This window comes from Gymnogyps californianus, chromosome 26, assembly GCF_018139145.2.
Source record: "Gymnogyps californianus isolate 813 chromosome 26, ASM1813914v2, whole genome shotgun sequence".
Taxonomy (NCBI): Eukaryota; Metazoa; Chordata; class Aves; order Accipitriformes; family Cathartidae; genus Gymnogyps; species Gymnogyps californianus.
The window spans coordinates 2,215,864-2,240,807 of NC_059496.1; the positions used below are offsets into that span (position 1 = coordinate 2,215,864).

Below are 24,944 nucleotides of genomic sequence, written 5' to 3' on the forward strand. Positions count from 1 at the left end.
CCAAAGCTCCCTCTGCAGTCAGTTGGAGACAAGAGAAAACGCTAGAGGCTGGGTCCCCAACCTATAACTGGCATGCAAAAGAAAGGTTACAAATCTCTTCCAGACACTCTTCTCTTGCTCTGCCTTTAGGTCAGGACATTTGATAGTCATAGCAATGAGCCAGCTGTTTCGAAACAACGGCATTCAGTGCAGACGGATGTTCAGATGAGACTGTGTGGAACCGTAATAAATTTCAGTCATTATTTGAGTACTAAAGAAGGCAAGATACTTGGTCCCTCTTCTACCCCCCCCCCTTTTCTGAAGAACAGGAGCAAGAAGCTGTGGAAGAAAGCAGGGCATTACAGAAGAGATACTTGACATTACTTCTTTTGAAATCAACAGATTCTCAGGGATTCCTAGTCCAAAAAGGCAAGTACTGAAAGTAGAAAGAATAGCTTTCAACATACATGTTTGGTTTGGTTTGATTTGATTTGATTTGATTTGATTTGATGGTTTAGCATTTGTGCAATAGAAGAGATGAGTTTGGCACAGAGGTGTGACAGATGTTTGCAACAGGTCTGAGTGAATTTGGAATTTCCCAGGAATGGGGTGAAATAGCTAACAGCCTCTTTAAAATCTTCTGTCCTGGAGAAAGAATCCTTTGTGAGTGTTTGAAAAAGGTGGAAAGAAGACAGAAATGCTCTGAGGACTCCAACTGAAATGTTACAACATAAAAATCAGGGTGTGAGCAATGCTTGAAGGCTCTCTCTCTCTGTGTTATATAGGAAGATTGCGGGAAAGGAAAGAAGCAGAAAAGGAAGGACCGAACTTTTCATCCAGACTGTGAAATTATCACACTTGCTTTTTGCCATGTTCCTGTCTCGGCAGGATGAACTGAAATTCAGCATGGGAGCAGAAAATGAATCTGCAGTTACTGAGTTCATCCTAGAAGGTTTCTCGGGGCTTGATCAAAGCCTACAGCCTTTCTCTCTCTGGTCCTTCTGCTCATATACCTGACAACAGTGATGGGGAATGCAACCATCATCTTCCTCGTGTGTGTGGATCACCGCCTGCAAACCCCCATGTACTTTTTCATCAGCAATCTGTCGTTCCTGGAAATCTGGTTTACATCCTCCACAAGCATCAAATTGTTTGTGAACCTGAGTTCTGGTAGGAGAACAATCTCACTAAGCACCTGCTTTGCCCAATCCTATTTCTATTCTGCCCTGGGCGGTACAGAGCTTGTTCTACTTGTTGTCATGTCCTTTGACCGCTATGTTGCCATCTGCCAGCCTTTGCATTATGCTGCCATCATGAAGCCTCAGCTCTGCATCCACCTGGTTGTTCCCACCTGGGTCATAGGCATCATGCTCTCGACTTACCGTCTGGTCCTCCTCTATAGGCTGACTTTCTGTGGCTCGAACAAGATCCACCATTTTTTTTGTGACAACTCGCCCTTATTCAAATTGTCCTGCTCTGACACCAGCCTGCTTTGGAAAATAGACTCTGTTTTATTATCATTGGTCATACTGGGTTCCTTATGTTAACTCTGGTATTTTACATGGCATCCTTTTCTGTATTGTACAACTTCCAGCAGCCTCTGGGAGGAAAAAGCTTTACTACCTGTTCTTCCCATCTCATCACCTTGGCCATTGCATATGGGAGCTGCATTGCTCTCTATGTGTGTCCTTCAGAAGATGTTTCCTTGGAGACAAACAGAGTTGTAGCTTTGCTGAACACTGTCCTGTACCCATTCTTAAATCCGTTCATCTACAGTCTTAGAAACAAGACTGTGATACTGGCCCTGAATGAAGCCATTGCCCGTGCAACAAAGCAGCTTTTCCCCTAATCCTGGTGCATTTCTGGACAGCAATTCCAATGATCTGCTCTCGTATGTTAAGCAATACCAATGCATATGTATGTAACCTCCAAATACAGATGCCTCAGGAGATTTATGTTCTTGTTGGATTGTGTTAGGTTAAGCGATAAGAAGCTCATCTGCACACACAAAGAAGGCACTGACAATGGCAGGAGGAGTAACTCAGTTAATACCCTGCCCCAGCTGCTCCCAGGCCCATCACAGCAGAGCCACCAGCTCATCAAGAGCCCATCTCACAACCTGAGAAGAGCACAGAGGCACAGTGGCAGGTGGGAACCCAAATTACAGGCTCCTGAGGAATGAACACCTTGTCCCAGCTCCTTCCAGGGCTGCCCTGGGAGAGCCATCAGCCCCGTTGTCCAGGTGTGAAAAAGAAATGCTTCCTAACGTCCAGTCGAAACCTCCCATGGCGCAGCTTTGAACCATTCCCACGCGTCCTGTCCCTGGATGCCAGGGAGAAGAGATCAGCACCTCCCTCTCCACTTCCCCTCCTCAGGAAGCCGTAGAGAGCAATGAGGTTGCCCCTCAGCCTCCTTTTCTCCAAACTAGACAAGCCAGTGTCCTCAGCCGCTCCTCACAGGACATTCCTTCCAGCCCTTTCACCAGCTTGGTTGCCCTCCTCTGGACACATTCAAGTATCTTAACATCCTTTTAAAATGGTGGGGCCCAGAACTGCACACAGGACTCAAGGTGAGGCCGCACCAATGCTGAATCCAGCGGATAATCACCTCTTTTGACCGGCTGGTTATACTGTGTTTGATGCACCCCAGGATGCGGTTTGCCCTCTTGGCTGCCAGGGCACGCTGCTGACTCCTATTGAGCCTGCTGTCGACCCGCACCCCCAGATCCCTTTCTGCAGGGCTGCTCTCCAGCCACTCCTTTCCCAGCCGATACTTGTGCCTGGCATTATTTCATTCAGTAGACTGTCTAGACAAAGGCCCTTTCCATTATTCTCCAGTTTCTCCTCCTTTTATTCTTTGTTCATTCAGATACCTCTCACCTATGCTGCTGCTTTGAGCTTCAGGGAGTTAAAGCTTGCCTGACTTTCAGGAGTCTAGTTGTCTCTTTAGCCAATTCTTTCCTTATGTTTATATCTACTGTTTTGTGTCTGTCTGTCTAGAACATTTCTCATAAGATCCTCCCTTGCAGAAAGGCAACCTCATTAGAGATATCCTGTACTTAGCATATGCTTCAGGAGTGTTTTCTTGTTTAGGAAACTTTATCATGCTTTACTTTTCTTTGCTTGCAAACAGGAAAAATGCTTCTGTGCCTGTGTGCAGCCAGTTCTCTAAGGAAAGCAGGTGGGAGATGGGGCAATGGAGCTGTAACATTCAGCTCCCAGAGTTCAGAGAAGTCTGATGGAAGGCAAAGTGAAGCAAGTCCCAGGCGGCCAGTGACAGAAATGGGGAGGCTGGGGAGGTGAGGAGCAAGGTTGTCCATACAGTGTCAGACCTCAAGGGACTGCTTTTCCTGCCTGCCCAGACCTCCTGAGGAGACACTCTGCATCAATATCAATTGGAGAATGCTGCTATCACCTCTTCTCTAAACTGAAATTAATAAAATCGAATGTTTAAAAATATATTGTTTACTAGGTGCACTTTGAAATCTTCCTCTTTAACTCTACTATGAAATGATTCCAATTAGCTGTACAGGTCTTGAAGACCTGAAGAAAATTACAGGAAGAAAATAGCTCGTTAGGCCTTTCTGTATTTTAATGAGCCCCATGGTGTATTTGGCCCTGAGTCCATGAACCTCCAATGATGAGAGGAGACTGAACAAACCTCTCAAGAAGTGAAAGCCAGAAGAAAAACCTTGAAGCATTGATTGGTCCCACTGAGGGCCATTACTGGCAAGCTCCCCATGGACTCGTTAGAGCAGATAACTGGAGGCTGTGCTTGCAGGTAGGCAAAGACACTGTGCAGGTGTCTGTAATGCTGAGAAAACCCTTGCTTTGTTTTATGAAGCAGAAAGGCCAAACCCTGACCCCCAGGCCCTGGGAAGGCAGATCCAGTCCCTCACGAGTGGCTCAGGGCTCTTCTTGGGGGCAGTGGATGTGAGGATGAGCAATGCCAAGTGTAGGAAAACTGTGCAACACTTCCCAGCCTCCCCAAGAAGGGTGAGGAAGAAACAAAGTCCAGAGCCTCAAAATAAAGTTTCTCCTGGTAGGCCTCGGTAGCAGAGGCGACTGCCACGGGCAAGAGGACAAAGACCTCAGCCCTGTTGGGCTTAGGGGAGGGTTTGGTGTTCTGCTGAGGGCGTCTGGTTAGTGTTAGGGTGTGGCGGGTTGACCCTGGCCGGATGCCAGGTGCCCACCAAAGCCACTCTATCACTCCCCCTCCTCAGCTGGACAGGGGGAGAAAATAAAATGAAAGGCTCACGGGTCGAGATAAGGACAGGGAGATCACTCAGCAATTACCGTCACGGGCAAAACAGACTTGACTTGGGGAAAAATTAGTTTAATTTATTGCTAGTCAAAAACGGAGCAGGATAATGAGAAATAAAACCAAATCTTAAAACACCTTCCCCCACCCCTCCCTTCTTCCCAGCCTTAACTTTACTCCTGATTTTCTCTACCTCCTCCCCCCCGAGCGGCGCAGGGGGACAGGGAAGGGGGTTTGGGTCAGTTCATCACACGTTGTTTCTGCCGCTCCTTCCTCCTCAAGAGGAGGACTCCTCACACTCTTCCCCTGCTCCAGCGTGGGGTCCCTCCCACGGGAGACAGTCCTTCACGAACTTCTCCAACGTGAGCTTCCCACGGGCTACAGTTCTTCACGAACTGCTCCAGCGTGGGTCCCCCGCGGGGTCACAAGTCCTGCCAGCAAACCTGCTTCAGCGTGGGCTCCTCTCTCCATGGGGCCACGGGTCCGTAGGTCCTGCCAGGAGCCTGCTCCAGCGCGGGCTTCCCATGGGGTCACAGCCTCCTTCAGGCATCCACCTGCTCCGGCATGGGGTCCTCCACGGGCTGCAGGTGGATATCTGCTCCACCATGGACTTCCATGGGCTGCAGGGGGACAGCCTGCCTCACCATGGTCTTCACCACGGGCTGCAGGGGAATCTCTCTCTCTGCTCCGGCGCCTGGAGCACCTCCTCCTCCTCCTTCTTCATTGGACCTTGGTGTCTGCGGAGTTGTTTCTCTCACATCTTCTCACTCCGCTCTCTCTCGCTGCAACTGCAACTCCCCTGTAACTTTTTTTGCTTTTCTTAAATATGTTATCACAGAGGCGCTACCACTGTTACTGATTGGCTCGGCCTTGGCAAGTGGCGGGTCCGTCTTGGAACCCGCTAGCATTAAATTTATCGGACATAGGGGAAGCTTCTAGCAGTTTCTCACAGAAGCCACCCCTATAGCCCCCCCCGCTACCAAAACCTTGCCACGCAAACCCAATACATAGGGTATGGGCTTGCTTTGTGGATTAGGGTTTGGTGTAGGGCTGAGGTGAGGGTTAGGGTCAAGGCTAGCATTTTAATGTTAGGGATAGAAGCTAGGAATGAGAGTGAGTAATAGGGTGAGAGTAAGAGTTTATGGGTTTGGGCTTTGGTTTAGAGGTAAGGTTTGAGGTTAGGGATTAGAGTAGTGGATTCCTGTCAGGGTGAAGGGTAGAGTTTAGGGGGAGGATTAGGGCTTAAGGTTCCTGGTTAGAAACAGGGTAAAGGCCTAACATGAATGTTTTCACAGTCAGTGTTGCAGTGGCATCAAAATTACCTGAACACATCTTTCCTCTTCAAAAGCTTTCATCTCTGTTGGCCAAACCCCTCTTCCCTCCCCCAAATCTCCCATCTCTCTCGTCCCAGCTACCCCTGACCTCCCCAAAGCTTTCATCTTGTTGGGGACAATATTGTAATGGCTTTCAAGACTGCAAGTATCTTTCTCCCCACTGCTGGCCAGTCAGGAGACCTCACAGCCAAGCGTGCTGCTGTGCTGTAGAGGTTCCTGCTCAGCCTGCCCAGCAGTGCTGGAGGCAGGCGATGCCCTCCACCACCCCTGAGGTACTCTGCCTCCATACCAGCTCATGCTCCAGAAGGGCTCCCATATGTCCTGGGACACATGGGTGCTTCAGCTACCCCAGGGCAGTGGCCACCCCTGTGTGGATAACTGAATCAAGCCCTGAATGTAGATTTTCCAAAAAAACTTGTAACTTCGGCATAAAAGAACTCAATGTAATAGCTGAAAAAGTCTTCCTTTCCAGCATTGCTAGGTTTTTAATGAACCTTTTCATTATTTTGTTCATAGTTTTTTTATTAGCAGCACCAAGGGTATGTATTAGCAAGCTGATTATTGCTCTATGGAAAGAGTTTTATGCAGCCACTTAGCACAATACATTTTGTTACCAATGGTTCAAATGGAGAAACATTGCTCAGAGGAACTGCTGTATTTCTATTGGCAATTTTTCTCTCTCTCCTCTGCCTCTCTGTCTTTTCTCCTTCCTCTGCCTATTCTACCTTCAATCAACTCTCCAAAGGAAAGACTCGTTGCATGACAGAATAACTCAGGTTGGAAGGGACTTGAATACTGTCTTCTCTGACTCTCCTGCTCGAGGCAGGTTGAAGTAGATGAGGTAGCTAAAAGGCTCCCCCAGCTTGCCATCATCCACAGAGGAGCTGAAGGTGAGCTCCATCCCATCATACCGGGAGATAATAAAGATGTTCCACAGTGTTGGCGAAGTGCTGGTCACTCAGGGATGTTGCTAGTGACTGGTTGCCAGGAAGACTCCATACCACGAGAACATCTGGGCCTGATCATCCAGCTAAACTCCTCTAGCCTCTTCTTCCTGTTGCCTTCTGTTGCCTCCTGTTGCTTCTTCACCTCCTCTGCCTTCTCCTCCTCCTGTTGCCTCCTGTTGTCTCCTCCTCGGTGGTCTTTTCCTCCTTTTGCCTCCTCCTCCTCTTTCCTCCTTCTCCTCCCCCTCTTCTTGTTGCCTTCTGTTGCCTCCTGCCTCTTCCTCCTCCTCCTTTTATTGCCTCCTGGTTCCTTCTGTTGCCACCTTCTCCTGCCTGCTGTTGCTGCCTGTTGCCTCCTCTCCTGATTCCTCCTGTTGCCTCTCCCTCAAGTTGCCTCCTGTTTTTTCTTGTTGTGTCTCCCTTCACCTCCCGTTGCCTCCTGTTGCCTCTTCCTGCTCTCTCTCCTGTTGGTTCCTCTTTCCTCCTGTTGCCTCCTTTCCCTCATCCTGCTCTTGCCTCCATTTTCCTCCTCCTCCTCTTGCTCCTGTTTACTCCTGCCCAGGGGCATCTCTGTGTTGGCAAGTCAGGTCAGAAAAACACTGAAGAGAGGAGGGAGCTTTCTGTTGGCCAATGAATGGGTGAAGGAACTTGATCCAGTTCCTCAAAGACCTACTGATCTGTCAGTGGAATGCTGTAGGAGTCTCCTTCTCTTGCCCAAACCTGACAGCTGCATTGCTTTCCCCCCCAGCCACAGCAGGAAACCGAAAGCACAGACCCTGGAAAGCACCTTTCCTTCCAGGTAGCCCCTGCCTTGATGTGCTTCTTGAAAAGCTGCCTCTGCCAGTGTCGTGGGGGTGATGTGCAGCTGTGAGCAGCCCTGAGCCAGGCAGCACCCTCCTGACAGCAGAAGGACCCTGCCCTGATGGGGGTCTCTCCTTCCACCCACAGCTTCTCCCCACAGCGCCATGGGGAGCTCCCCGGGCAGGCTGAGCGCTGACCCTGGCAGGCAGCAGAGTCCCTGCCCAGCACACAGCCCCCTGGGGTGCAGGGACCCTGCTCTGAAGGACAGCCCTGGGCACCCCTGGCTGCACACCCAGCTTCATAGCCCTGCAGCCGTCCCTGGGAGAAGGCAGCGGTCATGCCCTGTCCTCTGATGGTGCAGCAGGGATCCCTGCTCTGGAGCAGGTCCTCCTCCTCTATACAGGAATGAGATTCCTGTGGGCCATGCCAGCTTTACGAGATCCCTCCACAAACTGCAGCTGCATTGCCCTGCACCCAGAGACTTACTGTGTCAAGGGCCCCGAAGATTTCTCCTCCTTTGAGCCTCAGCACTTGCCCCACTCCTGACTGCCTTTAAACCTTTCTCTGCCTCACTCCTCTCCCCTCGGTGCCTGCAGGCAGTGCCCTCAGCCCTGCTGCGCTTTGCAGAGGAGCTGCTCCTGGGCAGAGCTGTCTCTCTGCAGTGCTGCCCGCTTGCCATGAGCTCCCTCCCTCCCAGGAGTCCGGCACAGCCTGGCAGCAGAGGAGCAGCCCAAGGCATTTTAATGACCCCTCGGTGGGTTTGGTGCCGAGTCCATGAACCTCAGACACTGAGAGGAAGTTGAAGAAACTTCTCAAGAAGTCAAAGTCAGATGCCAACTCCAAAGTTTCTTGGAGCCTTAATGGGTCCCGCTGAGGGACATTACGGACAAAGCCTCCCCAGGGGCTGCTTAGAGCAGAAAACAGGAGAAAGTGATGACAAGTAGAAAGGCAATGTAAAGGAACAGATTCTGAGTAAACTCGTGTTCCTTGAAGGCAAAGGGCCAAGCCCTGACCCCCAGCCCCTGGGAAGGGAGATCTTTTCCCTCACATGTTGCTCCTCCTGGGCAGTGTGGTGTGAGGATGTGCAATGCCAAGAGCAGGACTACGTACAATCCCTCCAGGCTCCCAGGTGAAAGGAGAGGCAGTGAGACCCTAGCGCTGTAAGGAGAAAGGTGCTTGATCATAGGCATCAGTGGCAGAGACAACAGCCAGAGCCAAGGGAAGAAAGAGCTGATCTGTGTGGGGCTTCTCAGACTTTCTTCATCCCTCTAGCATCTCCACCACAGGCTATCCGACGGTGTCCCACACCTGCACCTCTTTCTCTATAGCTGTAGACATAGAATCATCGACTCATAGAATCATTTAGGTTGGAAAGACCCTTAAGATCATTGAGCCCAACCGTAAACCTAACACTACCAAGTCCACCACTAAACCAGTCCCTAAATGCCACGTCTACACATCTTTTCAATACTCCAGGGATGGTGACTCAACATTCCCTGGGCAGCCTGTTCCAATGCTTAATAGCCTTTCGGTGAAGAAATTTTTCCTAATATCCAATCTAAAGCTCCCTGGTGCACCTTGAGGCCATTTCCTCTTGTCCTATCGCTTGCTGCTTGGGAGAAGAGACCGACCCCCACCTCACTACAACCTCCTTTCAGGTAGCTATAGAGAGGGATAAGGTCTCCCTCAGCCTCCTTTCTCCAGACTAGACAACCCCAGCTCCCTCAGCGTTCTCACAGGACTGTTCTCTAGACCCTTCCCATCTTCATTGCCTTCTTGGACACAGTCCAGCACCTCAATGTCTTTCTTGTAGTGAGTGACCCAAAACTGAACACAGTATTCGAGGTGCATCCTCACCAGGGCCGAGTACAGGGGGACGATCACTTCCTAGTCCTGCTGGCCACACTATTTCTGATACAAGCCAGGATGCTATTAGCCTTCTTGGCCACCTGGGCAACTGCTGGCTCATCTTCAGCTGGCTGTGAACCAACAGCCCAGGTCCTTTTCTGCGGGCAGCTTTCCAGCCACTCTTCCCCAAGCCAGCATTGCATGGGGTTGTTGTGACCCAAGTGCAGGACCTGGTACTTAGCCTGGCAGACTCATACAATTGGCCTCGGCCCCTCGATCCAGCCTGCCAGATCCCTCTGCAGAGCCTTCTAGCCTCAAGCAGATCAAACACTCCGCCCAGCTTGGTGTCATCTGCAAACTTACTGAGGGTGCACTCGATCCCCTTGTCCACATCATTAATAAAGATATTAAGCAGAACTGGCCCCAATACTGAGCCCTGGGGAACACTCTTGTGACCAGCTGCCAACACTGGATTGAACTCCATTCAACACAACTCTTTGGCCTGGCATCCAGCCAATTTTTACCCAGCGAAGAGTGCACCCTCCAAGCAATGCAGCAGCAGTTTCTCCAGGAGAATGCTGTGGGAAACAATGTCAAAGGCTTTACTAAAGTCTAGGTAGACAACATCCACAGCCTTTCCCTCATCCACTAAGCGGTCACCTGTCAAAGAAGAGATCAGGTTAGTCAAGCAGGACTTGCCTTTCATAAACCCATGCTGCTGGGCCTGATCGCCTGGTTATCCTGTACGTGTCGTGTGATGGCACTCAAGGTGATCTGCTCCATAACCTTCCTGGCACCGAGATCAGACTGAGAGGCCTGTAGTTCCTGGATCTCCTTCCAGTCCTTCTTGTTGATGGGCATCACATTTGCTAACCTCCAGTCAACTGGGACCTCACCAGTTAGCCAGGACTGCTGCTAAATGATGGAAAGTGTCTTGGTGAGCACTTTTACCAGCTCCTCAGTGCGCTTGGTGGATCTGTCCGGCCCCATAGACTTGTGTGTGTCTAAGTGTTTAGCAGGTCGCTAACCTTTTCCCTTGGATTACGGGGCTTCATTCTGCTCCTGTCTTGCAGCTCAGGGCCTGGGTACCCAGAGAACAACTGGTCTTACTATTAAAGACTGAAGCAAAGAAGGTTTGAAGGACCTCAACCTTTTCCTCATGGTTTGTCACTCTGTTTCCCTGCATCCAATAAAGGATGGAGATTCTCCTTAGCCCTCTTTTGTTGCTAATGTATTTATAGAACATTTTTTCATGTCTTTTATGGCAGTAGCCAGATTAAGTTCTAGTTGGGCTTTGGCCCTTCTAATTTTCTCCCTGCATAACCTCAGCACATCCTTGTAGTCCTCCTGAGTGGCCTGCCCCTCTTCCAAAGGTCATAAACTCTCTTTTTTTCCTGAGTTCCAGCCAAAGCTCTCTGTTGAGCCAGGCAGTCTTCTTCCCGCTGGCTCGTCTTTCGCACATGGGGATGGCCTGCTCCTGTGCCTTTAAGATTTCCTTCTTGAAGAATGCCCAGCCTTCCTGGACTCCTTTGCCCTTCAGGACTGCCTCCCAAGGGACTCTGTCAACCAGTCTCCTAAACAGGCCAAAGTCTGCCTCCAGAAGTCCCAGGTAGCAGTTCTGCTGACCCCCCTCCTTACTTCTCCTGAATCCAAAACTCTATCATTTTGTGATCGCTATGCCAAGACGCCTCCAACCATCACATCACCACAAGGCCTTCTCTGTTCACAAACAACAGGTCCAGTGGGGGCCTTCCGTAGTGGCTCCCTCACCAGCTGTGTCAGGAAGTTCTCTTCCACACACTGCAGAACCACCGAGACTGTTTCCTCTCTGCTGCATTCCAGCAGACATCTGGTAAGTTGAACTCCCCCACAAGAACAAGGGCTAGCGCTGTGAGACCTCTCCCAGCTGCTTGGAGAATATTTCGTCTGCCTCTTCATCCTGGTGGGTGGTCTACAACAGACTCCCACCATGATATCTGCCTTGTTGGCCTTCCCCCTGATTCTTACCAGAAACACTCAACCCTGTCATTACCATCATCAAGCTCTAGACAGTCAAAACACTCCCTAACATACAGGGCTACCCCACCGCCTCTCCTTCCTTGCCTATCCCTTCTGAAGAGTTCATAGCCATCCATTGCGCACTCCAGTTGCGCAAGTCATCCCACCATGGCATTTCTGTGATGGCACCTAGATCATAGTTCTCCTGCTGCACATGGCTTCCAGCTCCTCCTGTTTGTTGCCCATGCTGCTTGCATTGATGTAGATGCACTTCAGTTGGCTATCAATCCCCCCCTTTTGGGGGAGAAGCCATCATTCCTACATGACCATTCTCAGGCGCTTCCGTGGTTTCTAACACATCCATAACCCTTCCATCTTTGCTGCCACATGGATCTCCATCCCCTACCTCCACTGAGATGGCAGACCAAAGGACCTCGCTAGCCCATTTTCCATCAAACACTGGCGTGCTGCCCCCAGGCTTATCTCTAGGGAGCCTGCTTTTATCCCTTTCCCCCTTCAACTCTAGTTTAAAGCTGTTCCAATGAGCCCTGCTACCTCGTCTTTTTTTCTTTATGGAAGCAGTTTTGACGCAGGGTGTAGGCCGACTTAACCTCAGCGACACCTCCAAGCTAGATGAACCATCGTCCTTGTTATTGTTCGGTGCCACTTGCAGAGCCTCGTACCTATTGTGCAAGGGCATCTGGGAGGGTGGGGTCTCGTCAGAGAGGAGATGCGCCTGCTGTACTGGGCAGGAACTTGTCGCCGTTGCCCCCTATCCCTTAAGTCCCTGTGTTCAGGCAGGCGGAGAGAGGATAGGAATCCTCCATCTCATGCGTCCTGTCTGCCTGTTGGGCCTGTCCCAGGAAGGTAGGGTGCGATTCCAGTAGTCTATCTCTCTCTCGCACTCCCTGATACTCCGCAACCTACTCACCTCCTCCGGAGCTCTGTCACTAAGCGAGGAGTTCCTCTAGCTGGGCGCACCTCCCGCAGGTGTGCTCACTGCTGCGTCCAATGCTGGCAGAAGAGCAGGGCACACCCTGCAGCCTGATACCTGGGTAGCAGCATGTTCCCACCGGAGCTCGTCTGGGAAGCTGCGTGAGTCATGGTGGGTGCAGAGTTTAGAGAGGCCATGGCTTTCTGCGGATGGATACCATCGCTCCCTGGTCAAGCTGGCAGAGCTTCAGCGCCTTCCTGCACGCCCTTCTGTGTGAACTCTCATGCAACTGCCACGCCATGCCTTGCTGACGTACACACCCTGTTTGCCTGCCCTGTTCACGGTGCTCCTGGTCACTAGCGCTCCCTAAGGGCTTCTTTTATACGTGTGAGGGAACTTGGCTGCCATTGCTCCTGGCCCGCCCAGGTCTCGTCAGCTGCTGTTGTGCCAGCTGTAGGCTCCAGGGCTCTCTCGGCTCCCCTGAGGTTCCCCCGTCCAGGAAACCCCCCTGTGCACTGCGCTAGAGCACTCCTGTGGATTGTGCCAGCACCGGAGCTTCTTGCCTCGGCAACTGAGCAACATGAGTTAGCAGTGAGCCCAGCAGCCAAGGCGGCCAACAGCGTCCTGGCTGTATGAACAGGAGCATGGGCAGGAGATGAGGGGAGGGATTCTCCCCCTCCATTCAGTGCTCGCTAGACCACACGCACACTACTGCACTGAGTTGGGGGCCTCCTGCCCCAGTACAGGAAAGACATTGATCAGCTGGAGCAAGTTCAGTGAAGGGGCACCAGTACAGTCAGGTGTGTGGGGTGTGCAGGGGCTGAAGAACTTTCCACCTGAGGAAAGGCTGAGGGAACACTGTTCAGTATGGAGACGAGAAGGCTTTGGGAAACCTCATGGAGCATTCCAGTACCTATGAGGCAATTAAGAAAATAGAGCCAGACCTTCATCGTGGTGCATGGTGGGAAGATGAGAGGCAAGGGACAAAAGTTGAAAGAATGTTCAGGCAGGAGATGAGGACCATGAGGACATGAGGTCATAACCATGAGGTCACTTATGCACTGGAAGAGGTTGCCCTGAGAGGTTGTGCAGTCCAATCCGTGGAGGTTTTCAAGTCTTCTTTCCCCCTAAATATCATCTCCAAACATTCACAAAGACTCTTGCTCATGCAAGAATGAAGCAAAAGCCTAAGGCACCAGCAAAAGCTCTGCCTCCCTGGGCCCTTCTTCCCTATGAGAGAGGTCTTCCACCACCCCACACTTCTTCCACCCTCAGCCTTTGCAGCTGCATGTGCCTGGCCTGCCACTTGCCTTCACCGCCATCACCTTTGTATTGAGGCCTGATGCGTATCTTGGCACTCCTGCTGGAAGCTGGCACCCACCCTACACCTGGAGTCTACCTCCTGACCATGGAGGCAGGGAGAGGCCAGGTCCACTGTGCCCGGTGCTGGACATAGCTTTTCTGGGAATGTCCCAAGGAGCTCTCTCGTGTGTGCCAGCCTGTGGCCTGGCAGGGTGGAATTGGGACAAGGGCTGCTGGGGCAGGGCTGAAGTAGCTCAGCTGGGAGAGCGTTAGACTGAAGATCTAAAGGTCCTGGTTCAACCCGGGCTTCAGCAATGATTTTCTCCCTTTGATTTTGCAGAACTATCTGCCTTCTTCCATCCTGCCCCAGCAGGATGCTCTCCCAGAGCAGAGCGTACTGCCATGGGGGAGGCCACGCCCCCAGTCCCAGGGAGAGGCACTCCTGGTGCTGAGGCCTGAATGGCAGCATCCTCCCTCCAGAGGTCTGTCACAGCGAGACCTCTGATGTGCCAGGGACAGCTGACAAAGCCATGCTGAGGATGGTCCCTTGTGTGCATTGGCTCCTGATTGTCCAGTCACAAGCTGCCCTGAGCAGATTTCTTGGCCCCCTTTGCCCCTGCTGCAATGGTTGATGAAACACAGATGTGCTCCTCTCTGGGCATCAGCAGGGAGACACGTAGCACAGGGGGACCCTTGGGGGCCCCACATGAACATCCCTCTGCATTGGCTCCTCGCTGCTGCAGGGGCACAGGTCGGACAGAAATGCCAGCTGTGGCTCCCTGGGGTCTAGCATGGAAGGTCACAACTCTCACACGGTGACTTCCAACAGCCCAGTTCAACCACTGGATGTCATTTTTACTCTCCAAATTTACCTCCTCTGCATTTCCTGAGCATCACACATGCTTCTGTGTTCTCCATCTCTCAGCACCAAACCCAGGCTCACAGCACAGTGTCTCAGCTGTCCCAGTTTCCATACCCAAATCTGCTCACCACCAGATGGAGTGTCCAGCTCAGCTGCAGCCCTTCACAGCCATCAGTCCCTGCCAGAGGAAGAAAGACCTGCTCATGAGCTCCAACAAGCTGCTGGGCTCCCCTCTTGCAACTCTTGCTGCTACAGAACCCTTCTCGCCCATCAGGAACACAGTGACAACTTTGACCCAGGACATCTCCCTCTGTCTTCAGTCTCAGCCTCTCCCCAGTCACCCAGTCAGGCCAAGGAATGGCACAGACTGGACTATAGTCCCACAGCAACATGCATGTTCTAACCCCGTGCAGTTCTGCTGCCTCATAGCTGTCCCCAGGCATGCACTCCAGGGAAGTTTGGCTTTTGTTGTGCCTGAGCGCAAGGGAGAGGAGGGGAGAGGGAGACACCATCTGAACAAGCAAAGTTACTGTCTTGCCAGCTTTGAGCGTGAGCTTGAAATACTTGGCCACAGGGTAGTGCCTGCGGATTATCGTTGCTCCAAAAGAGTCCTTCTAGTCTTTCTTGAGCAAGAATGGAGAGTCATTGCCGAGGATGGCTTTGAGGACCATGTGTGCAAAGCAGAAGAAAGGAGCAGTCCATCCCTTAGCTCCACTCAACCACTCCAGAAGTTCACAGGTGACTGTGGTCTGGTTTTGATTCCCCAAACCTCTCTGCCAGGCAGGGGCTCAGCAGGGAAAAATTAGGCACTGGAAAAATCTATGCACTGGGCAACACAATTGCCCCAGCTGTACCACCATGGGACACCGTCCTGGTGTGGTCAAACCATGCCCCTTTGAGTTAACAGCTGAACACGCTCAGCCACCCTGCCACAGAGACCCCAGCCAGGGCTGTCCCAGGGCATGCTTTGCTGTCAGGACAGGCCTCAGTGCTGAAGGAGTGGGAAGGTCCCTGAGCCCAGCCACATGCGCAGCCCCATGGAGGTGGAAGCCTGCCCTTCACCTCACCTCCAGGATGGTGGGGACAGAGGGGTGCAGGGAGAGGCCAGTGCCTGGAGGAGGGGGATGTAAGATTTCTGCCCCCATGTCCCTCCCACATGCCCTGGGGTGCCATCAGAGGCTGGGGGACCTCCCTCAGGGAGGGCATTTCCTCACCCTGTTGCACGGCTCCTGCTGTGGAGTTGGGGACAGATGTGGCCCAGAGGGTGTTGCCCTGGGCATCAGAGGAGGCTCAGGGTTGTTTTCCTCTCCATCAACCCACCCTAGAGTGGGCCAGAGCATGGGAGAAGTGCCTGAGCAAGAGCCTCCTCCTGCCCGTTGCCCTGCAGAGACGTTGAAGGGGCTGCGCTCTGCAGTGCAGCACTGTGCCAAAATCAGACCCCAGCGGAGAGGCTGTCCTGACTTCCCCATCTCAGAAGGGTTCAAGTGCTGTTTTCTGCAGAAGGTCCCTGGGCACCCAGGGGACAACAGGATTGTGCTTGTCATAGACACGTTATGGGAGGAGAGGGTCTCTCCTGCTGGCGAGTGTCAAGGGGATGTAGCTCAGTGGAAGAGGCCCGCTTCGCATGAGGGAGGTCTGGGTTCAATCCCCAGCATCTCCATGGGGTGTTTTGCCCTGAATCCCCAGCTCAGGCAGGTGCGGTTAGAGCTTGGGCACTGGTCCTCTCCGACCTGTGGGCCTGCCCTGCCCACCAGGGCTTGGCTGTGAGGTGAGGAGGGCTATGTGCGCAGCCTCTGCTGAGCCCCTCTTGGAGGAGAAGCAGGCAGCTGTGCTGGACCTGAGATCGGGTCACTGCCTGCACCACAGACCCACCCACCCCACCCAGGGACAGTGCTTGGCAGCAGAGCGTGCCTGTGGGGAGATCTCAGGCAGGGACAGAGGTCAGCAGCACACTAGGAATCCTTTCTGGCTGCAGTGAGAGATGTGGTGTGAGGGCGCTGGTCCAGCCCAGGTGTCCTTGTGGGACCAAGGCCACACTGGCCTGTGCTTTCCAGGGGTAAGGTCTGAGATTGTCCTGTCTCCAGGTGGAGATCCATATCATGTGGGAAGCACCCCTCTGTGCCAGCAGGAGGGGTGTCTGAGCTGGACGAGCCTGAGCGGGCTGTGGGTCTCCCAGCTGGAGGAATGACATTTCTTACGCTGACCCTGTCTCCAGGTCCTTCTCCTTCCACCATCACCAGTGGCTTGAGCAGAGCCTCAGCTCAGGACCTGGAGCTGCTGAGGTCAGGCACAGCCCTGCTGAGGTGGGACTGGTAGGGCCGGTGCCCAGCTCTTGCTCCTGGGTGTTTGGTGTCTCTGTCCACCCTGTGCTGATGGCATTGGGGAGGCACAGGCCTGTCCACCGCCATGCACAGGCAGTGAGGGCCAGGAGATGGTGCCTTGGCTGCTCCCTTGGCAATAACACCTGTAACCAAAATGGGGTATGAGACATGGACTTTCACTGCAGGGTGCCCAGCCCCCAGGAGCAGTGAGCCCAGCCTCAGAGAAATAAGGTTGCTCTCCCATGGACTTTAAACAGGCATGCTCTGCCCAGCGTCGGGCAGCAGTGCTGAGAGTTGGGGTCTCACTGTGACCCCCCTCAGGTAGGTCCTCGGGAGCTGCAGGAGAACCACAGATCTGGGGCACAGTGACAATCCTGCTTTGCTGCAGAGAATGGACCCAGCCCGCAGGGCCAGACTGTTCAGGTCCCAAAATGCCATGAACAGGTACTTTCTGCTCAGGTGTGCTGCCCCCTCAAGCACACACAGGCTGTGGCTCATCTCCCCAAGGAGGAGGAGGCAAGCTCTGCCAGGTGCCAGAGTAAGGGAGAATATTACACCTATGGGAGGGCAGAGCTGGCGGCGAGGTGGCACGGGACAGGCACTGGGCTCTTTGCCCTGGTCCCACTTGGGCACCTTGACTCTGCTGGTCAGTGTCCATGCTGCCCATAGACCCCCACCATCCTGTGTTCAGAGATAACACTCCCCCTTCTTCTTTACTTCACTTCACCTTACTTCTCTGAGATGCAGGGCTGGAGCTTGCCCAGTGGGAGTTTTCCAGGGATGGAGGCTGTGTTTGCAGTGCCCATGTATGTCACCCATCATCGTGGGCGTCTGGCCCTGGGAACGCTGCTCTCCCATGGGGCTGCCAGCAGGAAGGCTCCAGGGTATGGGGCAAAGGGTGTGTGAGCCTGGGCTTCCCCCAGAACCCCCAGCGTCACCCCAGGGGTGGTGGAGCTCCGCAGGAATGGGGCAATGCTGAAGTGGGAGAGGATGTTGGCGACAGCCGCTTCCTCCCCTCTTCTCCTCTAGGGCCAGATCCTGCTGTTTTGCAGCCAGTACTGAGCTGCAGGATCCCACAGGGAACCCTGCTGCCACAGACAGCAAATGCACCTTCCAGCCACAGCAGAGGAGCCTTTTGGGGAAAAGGCAGAGGGGTGTGGAGACCACCAGCGGGAGCAGGGAGGGCAGTTTGGGTGCCAGTCCTGCCCAGGTGTCAAAGCCTTTCCTCGACTGGCTCCTGCGTAAGAGCCTTCTCTGCGGGGCAGGGCAGGTTGAAAGCCCCGGCCAAGGAGAGGGACCTGGCTCAGCTCCCAGCAGACCTGCTTTAGAGGAGGGACACAAATCTCATCTGCCATGGAAATGTGCCCACATGAGCATCTCCCAGATGAGCCCTTCTTCAGGCCAGGGGCTGGACCACGGCTTTGGCTACAGCACACATCTCGTGGGATCCTTCTCCATCCCTCTGGCCCTCCAACAGCGCTGAGGGAAAGGTGCCCCATCCCCCTGCTCCCCTCCTCCTGTACTTGCCCACAAGTACTGCCCGACACAACCCAAACTGACACCCCTGGCAAAGGCAGCAGGAGGCAGGGTGTGGGCTGGAGGGGAGCAGGAGGAGGGGGTCCCAGGGCTGCCGTGGGGCCTTACAGCCCTGCTCAGGAAGAAGGCAGCTCTGCGGCTGTGGCAGTAGTGCTCGGGGTCTGTGAGGGCCAAGGCAGCAGGAGCAATGGAGATGGGTCCTGGCAGAGCATGAGGAGAGGGAATCCCAGCCCACTGTCCCTGAACATGGCTCTGCACCCTGTGCTGGGCAGTGGGGAGCAGAGCTGCCTCCTGACCATTAGGGAGGTAATCCGTGGGCCTTGATCCCACCTGGGGCTGGCTGGGGTGTTCAGGGCACTGCAGCCACCTTAGCTCACTCTGTGAGACAAAAGCCCAGGGCTTCCCTGTCCTGGCAGCTCTGTCATGGCCTCTGCGCTGTGGGACCAGCGGGGCCCAGGCAGGGGGAAAGAGCAGCTGGAAACCCAAGGGTGAGGAAATGGGTGCTGCCGCTGAGGTGCATCACGGGACCTATCAGAGAGCATTTGGACTCGAAGTGCCTGTGGCCAGCAGGATGGAAATGTCTCTGTCAGCAGGATTATTCCCCAGGGACCATGGGCTCTCGCAGCCCCACAGCTGACCCCGACCCTGAGCCCTTCTGCACCGCCATGTCCTTCTTCTCTGTTCCCCCTGGTGAGCCTCAGGGAGACAGCCCGCCACCTGGCAGGCAGCACCAGCTGTGGGTCAAAGCCTCAGAGACTTTTTAATAAGAAGAAATCTGGAGGCACAGCAGAAAGGGGAATACAAATAGAGGAAACTCCAGGCGGTTTCTGCTGCCCATGGGTCAAGGGAGACAGTTCCCATGTGCTCACAGCTCTCCCAGCTGCACAGACCTCTCCTCCGTCCGGCTGCACCCAGCTGCACAGCAGGGATGGGCTCTCCTGGCTGGGCTCAGGGACTGTTGTGCACAGAGCTCCACTGTCACAGCCTTTGTGTCCTCACGGGGATGTGCCAGAGACACCTCTTCAGCATCATCATAGCCCATGCTCGCCAGGGATAGGGACAAGGTGTCTCCTTCAGCTCTGGGGACCCCGACACTTGTCCGGGAGCGCAGGCTGGCCCCTGCAGGCAGCAAGGCAGGACATTGCAGTTCACCTCATGGGGTCTGTACATCATCTTCCTCCCAGCTCCTCACCACATTCAGCTCCTTCTCCCACCCCAGTCCCTCCAAGGAAAACTCCTGGGCAGGTTCCCCCTTCCCAGGAGGTTGGGGTCTCAGGACAGCAGCGACTCGGGTGCCACCAGGATGGCACCCCAGGAACCAGCAGTGCTAAATTTCCCTCTCACCTCTGGGTGCATCCCTGGGCCCTGCTCCTTCCTCTGGCACCCTGGCATTTCCCACTCGCCCTGCTCAGGGGCAGCATCCTCCCCAGGGTCAGAAACCTCCCTGGCATCATCATAGCCATGCGTGGCTCACCTGCGGCCAGGACAAGAACATCTGAAAGGAGAGGGAGCTGGTGACAGTGAGAAGATACGTCCTGCAGAGCAGAGGACGGGAGGAGGCGCAGGGACACAGGGCTGAGACACTGGTGTTTGGCAGGCCACAGGAGACCCCCATGTTCCTCCCCATCTCTGACGCTGACACTCAGTGACACCTCTGTCCAACACATGTCTGCAGGGAGACGAAGCCCTTCCTGCCTCCGTTACCTGCTGCTGATGCCAGACCATCCTCTCCTTGCTGAGCCCAGGGGAGGCTGCAGCTGGCTCAGGGACTCCTCTGAAGAAGAGCCTGGAGAGATGCACAGTGGGTGTTATGGAGCGAGCCCCACTGACCTGGCCCATGGTCAGCGCTGCTGGGGAAGGGGACCCACAGAGCTGGGGCTGCATGGGGAGGAGGGCTGGGATTTACCCTGCTCCCCTGGCACAAACCCTGTCTCAAAGGTGCTCCCAGAGGTGCCCTAGGACAGCCCCTTCCCTCCCTCCTTGGGTGTCACTGGGGTGCAGGGGCAGAAAGAGAGGGCTGTCCAGCTGGGCCGTGAAAGGTGGTTGGGAGAAAGCTCCTCTCCTGGGCCCAGGACCTGGATGCTCTCCCCACACACACATGGCGCCAGTGCTGCAGGGACACGGGCTGGGGGCTTCAGGGGATCAGCTCTGGGTTAGGCCAGGGGAAAGGGTCCTGCAGATGTACCTCCAGGGAGGACCCACCCACCTGAGCGACCAAACCTCGCCTGCTTCTCCCATGCTGGGCTGTAACCGATCTCCTCGTACACGGCCTCGGGGAAGAGCTCCTGAGCTCTCCTGGAGCCTGGGATAGAGGCAGGGCTGGCAGAGGGACAGCAGAGGGCCAATGGGACCCCACTGTGCTCCCCAAACCTCTTCCTTGGCCAGCCCAGCACTGCTCCAACAGCACAGCCCCACTGCACTGGTCCAGGCATGGCTGCCACATCCCAGTGAGGGCAACATTGCTGTGGCAGATCTCTGGGGCAGCTATCACCCTCACATCATCCCTTTGGAGACAGCGCTCATGCCCTCTGGCCCTGGGTCATGCCCCCTTGTCTGACCCTGGAGCAGCTCCCATGTTTCCTCCCACCTGGAGCTGCCCTCTCTCTGCCCCACGGGTCTATAGCAGGGCCCCTGCCCTTCTGGTGGGTGGGCAGGGCTGGGCAGAGGACAGGCTGGGAGCCTGACACCATGGAAAATGGACCCTCCTGCCCCACGCTCTCCTAGCATCTCCATTGCCCCAGAGTGCCCTCCACCAATACCCAGAGCAACTGCCAGCCTTGGCCATCTCCCCTCTGCTCACATCTCCCGAGCCCCACTCTCCCCGTTTCTCTCCTTGCCTCTGGCAGCTCCCCCCACCTCTGGGCTCTCTCCACCCTTGCTGCTGGTGCCCCATGGCCAGGCACTCACTGGGGTGGTGTCTGGGACAGGTGGCAGCACACAGTCTCACCCTCAGCTCTGCCTGTGCCCTCACTGACATCCCGCAGCACCCCACAGCCCTTCCAGGAGGTATCTTCCCTGGCACATTGTGGCAGGACCCACCTCTGCGCCCAGTCCTGGTGCTTAGCACTTGCCCGGCCAGGAGGGCCAGGAGCAGGCAGAGAAGGGCCCCCAGGATGATGCAGATGATGACGGGCACTGAGACTCTCCCGCTGCCAGTCAGACGGCCTCGAGTGGGATCTGCATGGGCAAGAACATGGAAGGGGCAGCACCAGGCCTGGGAGAGGTGGAGGCAGCATCAGTCCTGACCCCCATCACACAAGGCAGCAAGGGGTGGAGCCCCAGGGGTGAGTGATGGGCAAGCTTCTACCCTGCTGAGTAAATTACAACCCTCCCTAACCCCCCCCCACCCCAGTGCCTCCTCCTGGGAGTTTCACACCCCAGCAAGGAGCCCCTTCCATCCAGCTGTGGGTCACAGCCTGGCCCCGGGGATACCCAGCCCCGGGGGGAGGACAAGTTACCTGCTTGGGGTGGGAATGCTGCCGTCCTGGGTGTAGCTGCAGAAGAGGCAAAGGAGAGCTGGGCTGAGAGGGTGGTTGTGCGGGTCCCGGGGAGCCTCCTCCCCAACACACCCTGTGTGTGTGTCTGGAGATGCCCCTGACACATCCCCCCCAAATTGCCCCTCCTGTAGTGCTAGAAAGGGAGGCCGGGACAGGGCCCAGCGCCTCTGCTCTGGGCGGCAGGCAGGAAGGCACAGGCAGCCCAGGGGATAGCCCTGGGGCTGCAGGGCCCCACAGGCAGTGGCCGGAGACGTCCAGATCCACCGAGGCTGTCCGCACTTGGCACCAGCCTCCTGCACTCCACAGAAATGTTCCTGCTCTTGGGAGGTCAGGGCCCATGCCAGGACCAAGTGGGTGTAAGGCTTTCCCCTGCCAAGACCCGAGCAAGGGGTCCCAGCCCTGCCACTCACCTGAGCAGCGCACGGCAGCATCTTCCTTATGCCGACAAGCACCGCTGTCCCCAGGACGGGCCCAGCAGTCCTGCAGAGACAGCTCTGTCCCCCGGCACTCCACCTGCTCCAGCCAGATAGGGCCCATCCCCATCCCAAACGCAGCCTCATGCAGGGCAGACACCGCGGGGCCACAGCCCAGCTGCCTGCATGCCACCTCAGCATCCCGCATGTCCCAGGAATCGTCGCACACCGTCCCCAAGAGCCACGGTGCCAGACCTCCACTCTGCCCGAGCACCTGTCCTCGCCTCCCACTGCACGAATCTTCTCCCTGGCTGGAGAAGGCAAAGACTTCCCATGGCACTGAGAGAGCAGGCAGAGCCCTGCCAGACAAGAAGGGTACACAGGGGAGCAGCTCCCTACCTGTGCAGCTCGTGGAGTTGGGGCACGGGGCCAACGGGTCGGGGGCATTTCTGGGCGTCCCCCTGAAGAAGGAAACACTGTGGTGAAGGGGCTGGTTCAGGGGATGGTGCAGAAGAGAGCAGGGCTGAGCTCTGCTTGCCTCTCCCTGTGCCATCTTGGTCACGGCAGCAACCGAACCCTGGTCATTCAGGGGACACACGCAGGACTGTGGGGGACCCTGACTGCTCAGCCCCAAAAGGCCCTGGTTCAGAGAGCAGCAGGAGGGTGTCCATGGAGGGGAGGCTCTTCTGAACCCTGTCTGGTCTCTTCTGAGACCTCACCTGGATGCCTCTGCCTCCCGCAGGTGCTGCTGGCAGCCTGGGTGGCAACTGCTGCTGGACGTGGGTGGCTGTGGTCACGTTTGTGCCACCAGCAGCAGAAGGGTCTGACATGGCAAGGAAAAGCCCTTCCAAGCTCTTTCTCTGTGTTTGGCCGTGCCCACCAGGGAGCAGGAGCTGGGGTGACACTGGTGCCCAGGTGGCTCCGAGTTACCATTGCAGGTGATGTGGATCTCATCTCGCAGGTCTTCACATGACTGCGGGTTCCAGGGAGTGGAGGGACACTGCCAGAAGGAGCTGGTTTTCTCCCCACACTGCACGTTATCCAGCCAGGCAGGGCCAGACACCCTGCCAGGGCAGGCGTGTTTCCAGGGATCCTCCATCCCCGCAGCCCAGCTCCTGCATGCCAGCGACACCGTGTCAAGAGTCATCGAGTTGGAGCAAATGCTCCCCCATGTCCCGTTGTAGAAAACCTGCAGGCGCCCAGAGCAGCCGTCGCTGTTCTCCAGCCTCAGGGCCACGAACTCTGCAAGGAAAGGCACCAAGGGGGAACAGGCTGGTGTGGGGCTGTGGGAGCCAGGACACCTCTGCACCCCCCAGGCCCTCAGGCGGGCAGGGGCAGGGCCAGCACGTCCCCCTTGCACCCAGGGGCAGAGAGAAGTCCCTGACGGACAGACACCCCTGCCCTTCCCGCTAACCTCGGGGACTGCTGAGCTCCCCAGGGACCCCCAGTGGGACTGAGGGTGCCCGTGCATGGGTGTCCACAGGACGGGCTTGGGCAGGAGCTCAGAGGCAGTCAGGACAGCCTTGGCCATGCCCGGCTCTCCTTGTGTCCTGGCCTCCCCAGGAACCAGGCTCCCACCACAGGTCCGGCACACACCTGAGCAGATGACTCCCCGTCCTCTTTGTGCCCGCAGTCGTGCTGCCCCCAGGGCCCGCAGGGCAGTCCCAGAGAGCAGCTTCGGCCCAGAGCAGTTCACGCCATCCAGCCAGATCTGGCCGGAGCCTTCCCCAAACCGAGCAGAGCCAGCCGCCTCCACCGCCCCTCCACAGCCCAGCTGGTGGCAAACGACGGCGGCATCAGACAGGTCCCAGCCATCGTCACACACAGTCCCCCAGGTGCCCTGGTAGTAGAGCTCCACTCTCCCAGCACAGCGCCCAGTCCCGTTCACCAGCCGGACCCGCCGGCTCCCTGTAGTGGGTAGAAAGCCCAGTTGCTGTCAGGGCCTGGCTGCCCACCCACCCCGTCACCTGGGGGGCCCATGCAGTGCTGCTCACCCCAGCAAATGACTCCCACGTCTTCCGCAACCCCTGCTGCCGGTGCACTCTCAGGCAGGGAGGTGTTGCAGAGGGCCAGGTTGGCCTCGTGCCCTGCGCACCGGACCCCTCGCAGCCCCACGGGGCCCGTCCCTCGCTCAGGCTTTGGGGGGTTGTAGGCTGTCCCTGCCTCTCCGCACCGCAGCTGCCGGCACACCACACTGGCCTCCTGCATGTCCCACTCGTCATCCAGAACTCTGCCCCACATCCCATGCTGGAAGATCTCCACTCGTCCGTCGCACCGGCTCCCTCCGCCCACCAGCCGCAGGGATGCAAAGCCGGCTGAGCCTGGGGACAACAGAGATACCACAGCCATCGGCGGCACTGGGGAGCAGGGCATCCTTCAGGGAGCAGGGCGAGGGGGGATTTTCTGACCAAAAGGACAGGATTGAGCCTTTTGCTGACGAGAAGTGAGGGCAAAGCCCGGGTCCTCTCTGCAGCTCACACCCAGGTCTGCTGCTGCTGGGAGCACCCAGGCAGCTCCTGCCTGGCTGGTGGGATGAGGCTCTGCAGGGCTCTCTGCGGGGATGCGATGTGGTTGTCTGCAGCCAGAGGGATGGAGCAGAGCCCTGCAGCCCTGTCCTGGGCTCGTCCCACAGTACGAGAACAGAGGAGCCCAGGCCTGGTGGTGGCGCTGGGGCTAAGGCACTGCCCTGGGGGTAGATGCTTGCCTCCGTTCAGTGCTCAGCTCTCCCAAAGCAGAGCGGTCAGTCTGAGCAGGCAAAGCCCTCCAGATGGCTCCTGGGGATGCCAGGGTTTGTCCAGGGAGAACTTCAGCCTGGTACTGCCATGGGACCCCTGCTTTGGGTGGCCGTGTCACACACAAAGGGCAAATGGAGTTAATGCAGCATTTTTCCGGCACTCACCTGAGCAAATGACAGC

General features: G+C 55.9%; 2 pseudogenes; both read left to right on the top strand.

The window, feature by feature from the left end:
- Positions 1-24,944, top strand: part of LOC127025989 (scavenger receptor cysteine-rich type 1 protein M130-like) — a 272,619-nt pseudogene that overhangs the window by 216,724 nt on the left and 30,951 nt on the right.
- LOC127026039 (olfactory receptor 49-like) lies at positions 886-1,828 on the top strand (annotated as a pseudogene).